Genomic DNA, 270 nt, shown 5'->3' on the forward strand with positions numbered 1-270 from the left:
CTTTTTAAATTTCAAACGACTGTTAAAGGTAGCTGAGTATAATCATTTCAAGTTAGTGAATGTCTCTTATTTGGTAGTTCGATGAAGACTTTGCAGTGTGACATAATGCCACAGTGCTTAAATATCATAAACAAGTGGCATTTTTTATCATTTCTAAATCAACACTTATATTTGTTAATTGTTATATTACTATTTTTAATCTAATGAAATGTGAGAGAATCATATATTCTGGACAAATCCTTAACTATTTAATACTCAGGCAAGAGAATC

Source organism: Barbus barbus, assembly GCF_936440315.1.
Source record: "Barbus barbus genome assembly, chromosome: 41".
Classification (NCBI taxonomy): domain Eukaryota; kingdom Metazoa; phylum Chordata; class Actinopteri; order Cypriniformes; family Cyprinidae; genus Barbus; species Barbus barbus.